This window comes from Amblyomma americanum, chromosome 1 (genome assembly GCF_052857255.1).
Source record: "Amblyomma americanum isolate KBUSLIRL-KWMA chromosome 1, ASM5285725v1, whole genome shotgun sequence".
NCBI lineage: Eukaryota > Metazoa > Arthropoda > Arachnida > Ixodida > Ixodidae > Amblyomma > Amblyomma americanum.
In genome coordinates this window covers 170,067,205-170,076,358 of record NC_135497.1, presented here as the reverse complement: position 1 = coordinate 170,076,358, position 9,154 = coordinate 170,067,205, and the positions used below count along the sequence as shown (strand labels likewise).

General features: G+C 42.8%; 1 long non-coding RNA gene across 1 annotated transcript; it reads left to right on the top strand.

Annotated features, from left to right (window-relative positions):
- The first annotated feature begins 2,403 nt into the window (after positions 1-2,403).
- On the top strand, positions 2,404-7,851 carry LOC144093494 (uncharacterized). The gene is made up of 3 exons (XR_013306287.1): positions 2,404-2,515; positions 4,479-4,708; positions 7,701-7,851. It is a non-coding gene; the product is annotated as an uncharacterized LOC144093494 (long non-coding RNA).
- The last annotated feature ends 1,303 nt before the right edge of the window (positions 7,852-9,154 follow it).

Here is a 9,154-nt window from a genome sequence, read left to right as displayed (position 1 = left end):
CACTACGGCGTACCTCCTAGCCTGGGTCGCTCTGGCAGGTTAAACCCCCATAAATCATCCATTGCAGCAGCATTCATGTAGCCTGTTGGATAAAGGGGTAGGAAAATATGTGCTATTACCGTGGCATTGCACAGTATACATAAATTTAGCCACGTGAGGTTACTGATGGCCGGGTGCGATAGCGACACGATCATAAGAGCTACAACTGGGGCTAGTGGGAAATTCATCCTTGAAGGTATTGGTGAGCGCTACCAAAATACGGAAAGGGACGAGCGCTTGTCTTGTCAAGCGCTTGTCTTGTGTGTTCGTCCCTTTCCGTACTTTGGTAGCGCTCACCAATACCTTCAACGACACGATCATAGCGACATACTATTCGTTCGTTCATGCTCGCACGCACACAAGACCGTAACAACGCGCACATTCATTTCTGAACGTTAGGTGCGCCCGTGAGCCACAGAAAACATGTCGGGTGGAAACTAGCCTTCAATAAACGTCCGCACTACACGTGCGATAAACGACAGAACTCACGTCACGCAGTCGCTATGGGCAAAGGGGCGCACAACTATACGGTTCTCCCCTTTTCCATTGAAGGATTTGTAAAAATTAATTCTATTGAGAGTATGCAGATGCGCCATACCCTTATGAAAATGGTCTATAGACTGTCTATATACTTTTTATAGACCCCATAGACGCCCTTTAGACTGATTTTTTCAATAGACAGTCTATAGAGAATTTATAGACTAATGTCTATAACCGCATCAATTTCCTTCTGTCTATAGATGGTCCATAGACTATCTATAGACTAAAGTCTATAACAGACAATGTTTTGTCTACAGACGGTCAATAGATTATCTATAGACTAAAGTCTACAACCACCTTATTTCCTTTTGTCCATAGACTGCCTATACACCATCTGTAGACTAAAGTTCATAACAGACATAATTTTCCTTTGTCTATATTCAGTCAATAGATTATCTATAGACTAAAGTGTATAACCGGCTATGCAGCCATTTGTCTATAGACGAGCTATAGACAATTTATAGACCAAAATCTCTAACCGCCTTAATTTCCTACCGTCTATAGACAATCTTTAGACTGCATATAGACTATTGTCTATAGACATAGTGTCTATTGTTTATAACAATCCTAATGTTATCTAACAATGTATACACTGCCTTTCGACTAAGTCCATAAAATATCCATTTCTTTTCGCACTGCATGCTGAGTAGAACTGCATTGGGCCGCCGCGGTGGTTAAGTGGTTATGGCGCTCGGCTGCTGACCCGAAAGACGCGGGTTCGTTGCCAGCCGCGGCGGTTGAATTTCGATGGCGGTGAAATTCTTGAGGCCCGTGTAGTGTGCGATGTCAGTGCACGTTAAAGAACCCCAGGCGGTCGAAATTTCCGGAGCCCTTCACTACGGCATCCCTCATTCCCTGAGTTGGCTTGGGACGTTAGGCCCCCACGAACCAAACTGCATCGGGTGACCGAAACTATTGTCAGAGTCCTCCGCTTACTTTCCTATTTCAGGGATAAAAAAAAAATATTGTCCAACGGCAATGAAATACCTTCCGTGTATTGTTTTTAGAAGCTTTGAAGAGCTAATTTTTCTTAAACCGTGACGCATATTGAGAATATAATTCAATAATCTTTAATGCTGACAGGTAGAGCGAGGAAAGGCACCCATTTCTGAAGTAAGGGTGCTGCAAACTGTACTAGATCAAACGAACACACTCTCCCTTGGAGGAATCGCTCGAGAATATACCATTACATCGTTCTATCGTTACTGTCCAACGCGCATAAATTAAGAAGCATTTCATCAGTGACTGTACATTTATGTCTCCTTAAAACCGCCTGTAAAATAAGGGGGAATAACGGGGGATAGAATTCAAGGATGTGCCCATCTCTGAGAAACATGATTAGAAGAGTCTCAAAGATCATGGTTCTCTGCGGAATTAAGATATGCCATTTATACCTTTGCAGTTTGCATTCACGTGAAAAAGTGCTGCGACTCAACAATCAGAAAACCAGTATATTTTCGTTCTTCGCCGTACACCTGCTGCATCGGAGGCGATAACACGCTGTTGTCCATACCGGTTTTCCAAACACGAGCACACGCCAAAAAGACGTTATGCTATGCAGCATTATAATTATTTGAAAAGGGCGCCGCATGCTATTCGATGGGAGATGCGGCGCACATGGACAAAGTAGTAAGGTTTCGGTTTTGTTTTTCTCGAAAGTAATAAGGTTTTTAAAGCGCGAGTGGAGAATTTATGCTTTAAACCAATGGCCCTTTGTGTACTTCGATGCTAGAGAAAGCTACACTTGGCAAGAGTGCTACCAATATAGACATGACCGTGAAATTGGTTTCTGTTTCACTTTTTACCCATTTTGCCTGGAGGCGGCGGAAAATCATCCGGGCAGCAAACAACTGTGTGCGCCGGTGTGTCGGCGTCGGCGGCGTTTTCTCTCGTGGATTACGTTTTGATTCAAATTCAACTTAATCGTCCGCTTACGGTAAGTCTACACGATTATTTTTATTCATTTGGTCTCCTTAGCCACTCTAAGTAGTGCTGTGTGTGCAGAGCAGATTATGTGCGCAGCGACAAACTTCCTATCCACGTTTGTAAGCGGCGTTTGTAAGCACGTTTGTGTGAGCAGCTGCAGCCGCCATGTTCTCGAATAATGCGCTTACGTCTGTGCGGCTATCTCTTTCCTAACGCGCGGAAAGGCACTCGGTGCGAAACACGGGACGGTAAGCCCTCCTCGCGAGCTCTCTACTGGTTTTTCCGTGTTGAAAGGTAGGTGCACAGCCAGAAATGTCGCTTAGCCCGTGAGTGAAGGCCGAAATGAAACTATGCGTTAGAGCTGTGTGAGCACAATTTACTTGGCATCTGCGGAAACGCACAATCAAGTTCTGAGGTGGATTACATTTATTTTTTATTTTTTTGTGTTATCGCCTGTCGGGACCATGGAGTGCTGTTCATTGAGAGGTGTGCATTAATTGCTTGTTTGTTCTAGCCGCTCACTCGGTGCGCGTCGTGGGCAGCGGCGTTTCACCAAATATGTTTTGTAGCGCTATAGACTAGAGCTCGAGGCGTTTGTCAAAGTTTGAGTGAAGCGGCGGTGAAAGAATGCTAATAGAGTGATGGTTGAAAAAAATGCGTGCGCAAATGGCGAGCGTGTACAAACACCGCGAAGAACCTACGAGCTGCATCCCGTCTCCCCTTTCGTTGCACACGTATGGATTCGTCCATCCCTGTTATCAGAGCGGTTGGCCGCCGCCGCTGGCCTGTGGGCAATTCATTTCGAAAGCTGAGTAAAGGTTGCCTCGACAAGAGATGGCTTACATTTCGTTCCGAGAGGCTCGTTCATGAACCCCGCATACGCGTGCACAAATTTCTCCAGTACCAATTGTGCGAGAGGCATAGTATGCGTTTCTGATCTCAGACTGCTACATTACAAAAACGCCAATGTAACTTGGCGCTTATTTGCGCCACGAATGCAATTCTCGTCGCGCTGTTTTGTTGTGGCTGCGCCTTTTGATGAACACGTTAATTGTTTCAATGAAATAATTCTTACTTTGAGCGTGTTCGTTGCTTTCGTTGATTTTTCTATCAGCGTTAGGTTAGGGTACCTGCATGCAAGTGTCTCCTTTTTACTGCTCTGTCCAGGCAGCACTTGAAGTAAAAACTTCAATTAATTTGAGATGCTATTTCATCCTTACAATAATGAGCTTGTTGTCTGAAGCTGACGTATGGTTCTGAAATGGCGCTGTTGCAGCCACCATGTGCTGTTTGAGTTTTTCTGGATAATGAACACGGCATGGAAGCGCTGTAACCCGCTTGTTCCAATGAGCGCACTCTGGTGTATGAGTATGCTGTTTCGTCTTAGTGTTTCAAGTTGTGGGCGCAAAACCGTGGTGAACTGGTTCGCAATCTGCCTGGTAGGTTTTGCATGGCTTATGCCCGTTTCAGTATCAGCGTACGTACCAGGCCTCATGCAGGGTATTTTCAAGCGCTTGTTCAATAGCGGGTATAAGAATAAATGCTTGAATATTCTCCAGTTAGGATTCTTTTGCAAGGAGCACTGAATGTACGTTTTATAGAGCAGCATTCTCAACAGCTCGTAGCAAGTCAATGATAAGTGGCACAAGTTTTCTAAGTATTCTATTCCAATTAATGTAAAGGGAATGCATACAGAGGTCAGTATTCGCAGTAGGTATTTAGGGTAGAGGTAGAGTGCTGCACGGAATGTGGATATTAGTTACAATGTTTTATGACAGCCACATAGAATTTGTCATGCATATTTACTGAAATGATGAATCCGGCGCGATGGCTCAGTGGTTATCGTGTTCTTCAGGTGCTCAAGTTATGCCAAGTCGTCAGTTATGTTATGTAAAGCTACGTCGTTATCGTCACCACTGCAAAGTAGCGACGATAACTGCGAGCATCACATAACCGTCTCTGCCTTTGTGCAGATTACCCACTGTGCAGCCGTACATCTCACTGGTCATCGCACGTGCCCTGAAGACGGACGGTAGTCTCGAGCAGCGGACCAGGAATGCGTGGTCGTCGGTGTCACCCGGAAATCTGGCACAGCATCAACGGTTCACTGTGGGCTATAAAAGAAGATCCTTCCACTGGGACCTCACTTGGCAGTGGTGACCGTAACTGCGAGCATCATGTAACCGTCTCTGCCGTTTTGCAGGTTTGTGCATAATTATGCCTCACTGAATGTGATTTTGTTTTCCTTTTATGTCGTCGCTGCTCCTAAGTGGATGGGTTTTTTGTAAAAGATCTGAGCGTACTATAGCTTGTTGTTGTGCTTGCCGTCTTCCATTCACTGATAGCATCTTTGCAACATGCTCAGAGTGCAAATTTAATTTTTATCGTGGTGCATGTGCGCGAATAACAGCAGAATCTTTCAATGCTAAGCGCGAAGCCAAAAAGAAAGCATGAAAAATCTGACTCTTGTCGAGGAAACCACAAGTGCACAAGCACCACAGAAAATCCGCAGCATGATTCCGACGTGATACTCAGATTACTGCAGACTGAAACGAAGCTTGATGCTCTTTTGCCTGTGTCAAAAAAGTTTGATGCATTTGAGACGCAAATGCAGTTGCTATCTGATAAGTTTGACGACTTTCAGAACCACCTGACTGTTCAAGAAAAAACTACAAAACAACTAACGGAGTTAAAGGGCTGGAATCTAACAATGTAGGTAGTGATATAACTCAACTGAAGCAGGACCTAGATGATTTGGAGTGGCGTAGTCGCTTTCTAACCCTAGAGCTTCATATATTGACGGAAACCCAGGATGAGGACTTGCTAAGCAAAGTAAATGAGATTGTAGAAAAGCTGCAAGTTAAGGCTATTACACAAGACGACATTACCGCTGTGCATTACCTGACAAGGCTGAACTGACGAAAACATTGCAAACCTTTTCAACATGCACTTTGTAGAAGTTGGTGCCTCAAATGATATTCATGGTACATTATCATGTGAACAACACATGAATGTTCAATGTCCTCAAGCTGTATTTCTCACTCCAACTTGCGCCGAAGAAGTCCTCAACATAATCATGGCGCTGAAGGACAACTGTGCATCAGCCTACGATGATGTGAAAGTTTCCCCGTGAAAGCTGTAGCCGCACTGATAACTCCAGTCCTTACGCATATATGCAACTGCATACTTCATGGAGGGATATTTCTAAACCAAATGAAGCTTGCGCATGTTCCAGCTATTCATAAAGTTGGTGCTTTTGAAGACAAACAACTATAGACCAATGTCAGTGCTTTCAGTCTTTACATAAGTTGCTGAGCACTTAATGAACAAAAGAATTGTCGATTTCCTCACTCTTCATAACTTGATAGTAAACAAGCAGTTTGGATTCAGAAGAATAAGGCAACTGAAACTGCTTTAATTTATATTAAACAGAAAATTCTTGACAACATTAAGAAATGAAAGCTTACTTTGGGTTTATTTCTTGATTTCAGGAAAGCCTTCGATTCTGTCCATCATGATATATTATTAATAAAGCTACCATTCTATGGAATCTAAGGTACAGCACATGCCCTGATGGAAAGCTGTTTAATTTGCAGGGAGCAATACACCACAATAAAGAGCACCAAATCCGGTCGAGGCACTATTAAATACGGGGTTCCATAGGGATCCATTCTAGGCCCCATATTATTCTTGATATATATGAGTGATATTGTAAATACCCCAGGCTGCTCTGAAATGGTATTACATGCAGATGACACTAATGTATTTTTTTTCAGGTTGCAATGAAAGCTTTGTTTACAGGGAAGCAAATGAATGGCTTCACTATTTAGACTTTTGGTTAACCTTTAATAAACTAGACCTAAACATAAACAAGATGGAATACCTGATTTTCAAGCCTAAAGGTAGCAAAAAAGATAGTGAGTTCAAATTGAAGTTCCGGAATAACATTATCAACCAGTCTAAGAGGATTTGCTTTCTAGGTGTTATCTTTCATGAAACTTTTCTCTGGAATTCGCACACAGAAGCTCTCCGAATTGAACTTCACGTGTTTTTGGCATATTAAACAGGTTGCCAGTGAAGCAACAAACTTTATATGCTCTCTTTCACTCACGTTTAACATACTGCTCCCAGGTATCATCAGACACAACACAAAGAAACCTTGATTAGCTGCACCCTCTGCAAAAGCGCTCAATATGTGGTATTCGAAAATTCCAAAAATAGAACATTGCTTGCCATACTTTAAGATCTATGACATACTAGAGATCAGTAAGCTATTCAAATATAAGTTATTTCTGGAAATCGTGCACCAGTATATGTTACACCATTCAAATATTGAGGTTCAATACAAAAAGAAACACACTACACATCTCCTTAGGGAAGATAAAATACAGGTGCCCCGATCTCGCACCAACTATGGTGATGTGAGATTATGTATGCAAATAGCAAACTTATTGAATCAATATCCAGCCATCTTTGAATTATTACCAATCTACCCATCACTACCTAAAGAAAACACTAAGACATATGTACCTAATGGAATAATAAGTCAAAGAATTACTTTTGTGTCATGGATGTTATTTGGGTGTGTTGTACGTGTAAATAGTATTCAGGAATCTGTAAACCTTTTTTTTCCATATACAGAAGCATGCACACAGTCGTCAGGGTTGTCCATTTGTTTTGTTTTGTGTGCTTGCATACATATTGGTTGTTGTACGATGTTCTGTACTGCAAATATGTTCGAATATGCCTATAGTGGTTGCCACTGCTGTCAGGGGTGGGATGGCCTCATCAGGCAAAAATGCCATTAGCCATCTCACCCAGGACAAATTTTGTATATTTTTTGTCCCAAATAAACTCTACTACTACTACAACCTGAATGATGCAGGTTCGATCCTGGTCTAGCCTGTCGCATTTTGATAGAGGAAAAATGCTAGTGGCCTGTGTTCTATGCAATGTCAGTGTACGGTAAGAAACCGCCGGTGGCCGAAATTACTCCGCAACCTTTCACTACGGCGCCTCTCATAGCCTTAGTCACCTTGGGTTTTTGGACCACATAAAGCCAAACCAAAACATCGACTAGCTTTGTTGAATGGGATAGCCAGGATATATATGCCTTGTGTTGTAAAGCACATTTGTAGGGGTGGAGTGGGAATTTTTTTTTCAGTTCCTCTTATGTTTTTTCTTCCACTGTACAGGTCAACATGCCGGGATGACTGACATCAGACAACAGGTCGAAAGATTGCTTCTGAGGAAACTATATTCGGACCATTACTTTCATCATTTATTTTTATGTGGTGCATTCTTATGGTGCATGTATTGCATATTCCTTGCCTGCATAGCTTGGAAATAAACTAAATTGTAAGTATATTGATCGTCATGTCATTTGTGAAGACCGTGTGGTGACCTTTTTCAACAGTTGTAGACTGTCTATAGGCAGTCTACAGACAATGGTCTATTAAGGTTTTTTAAACAGAGCTCTATAGACTGTCTGTAGACAAATATCTACAGCATTGCCAGGCCACATAACTGTAGAATGTCTATAGACAGTCTATAGACCTATGTCTACCGGACCAGTAGATTTTCGTCTATAGACAGAAATCTACAGGAAGTGTATGGCCTAAGTCTATAGATCATCTATAGACTGCCTATAGACTTGTGTCCATTATAAGTAGATGTTTGTCTATAGACGGTCTATGGACAGAAGTCTATAGGAAGTGTATGGCCATAAATCTATAAATCTTCTATAGACTGCTTATGAACCTGTGTCTATAGACTGTCTATGGACCTATCTACTTTCAGTAGACATTTGTCTATTGACTGTCTATAGACAAAAGTCTACTAAAAGTGTATGGCCATAAATCTATAGATTGTCTATAGACTTCTTAGACTAAAGTTCATACACAGTCTATGGACTGTCTAAAGAATATTTTTTAAAGGTGGATATTTTTGTCTATATATACGGTGCACTGCGAAAGGCATGTCTAAAGGGATTATCGCCTACCGCTCCGACTTGCAGTGTACAAAATGGCGCTTGTTGAGTCACCTGTATGCTCCCTATTCTCATCGCCGAGCAGTTTTTTTTTCAAGCTCGTCGGATATAGCTGTTCATAGCCTCCAAGCTCGTCGTTTGCGCGCTGCACCGGCGGGCGTTTCGAATGACCCAGATCGCTGTCGTCGCTGCAAAAAATGCAAGCTCTTGTCGCGTCATCGCAGCGCTGATTAGGACTCCTAATCGGCCCGTCTCTTATTTCTCTTTTGCGCTGTCGCGTCTCAGGCTCCCGCCCTTCGTTTTTAACCGTCACAAATCTGCCATCACTGTCTCATGAAAGCTGGACATTTAAAAAAATTTAAAAGCCTGGTTCGCTTCTTCAATCATGAAGCTGACTCCAGAGAACGCCCTCGCGCTTGAAAAAAGCAGTGCGGCCATTGAAATGACATCCACTCCACACGCACAGAGAAAGAAAGGAACGCCGGTGACGACCGCAACATTGGTTTGGGTTTGATAAGTTATGCGTGAAACTGGCAGTGTCCAAATAGAGAGTTTTAGAATAGGGGGACCCTATCGATTAGGGGGATAGAACAATAACGCCCCTCGTCCTGCGCGCGCACTGTCCTGCGCGTGCACACTGGCTCCCCGCTATTTCTTTAT